Raw genomic sequence first — 322 nt, forward strand, 5'->3', positions numbered from 1 at the left:
TACACAATTTCATCTCTTATAGTTAGCTCTTCAGCTTCCCTTCTTACGCGGCGGCATTCTAAGATCGCACACATACCAATAGTCGTAGATCTCTCTACTGTATAAGGTTTAGACCCGTGCACTTGAGAGACTTCCTCCAGTGTCTAAAATTTTCCTCGGGTACTCAAGGCTCATCTCACACTGACAAGTTGGGCAATTCCTTTCCAGCCTCCCGGAAGCGAAAGTTGATATGAAACAGAGAACAAACGTTTACCTTCGTTAGAAAAGCCTAATATGCCTCCAGGTTTTTTAGCGGGTCTGTGTACGGTTCGAGATACAGAAG

At 44.4% G+C, this 322-nt stretch overlaps 1 protein-coding gene across 1 annotated transcript in view; it reads right to left on the minus strand.

The window, feature by feature from the left end:
• The window catches only part of CSUI_007916 (swi2 snf2-containing protein rad54), a 10,156-nt gene that overhangs the window by 9,199 nt on the left and 635 nt on the right, over positions 1-322 (minus strand). The gene's annotated exons all lie outside the window — the stretch shown is intronic.

The sequence above is a fragment of the Cystoisospora suis genome (genome assembly GCF_002600585.1).
Source record: "Cystoisospora suis strain Wien I chromosome Unknown contig_4298, whole genome shotgun sequence".
NCBI classification, from domain to species: domain Eukaryota; phylum Apicomplexa; class Conoidasida; order Eucoccidiorida; family Sarcocystidae; genus Cystoisospora; species Cystoisospora suis.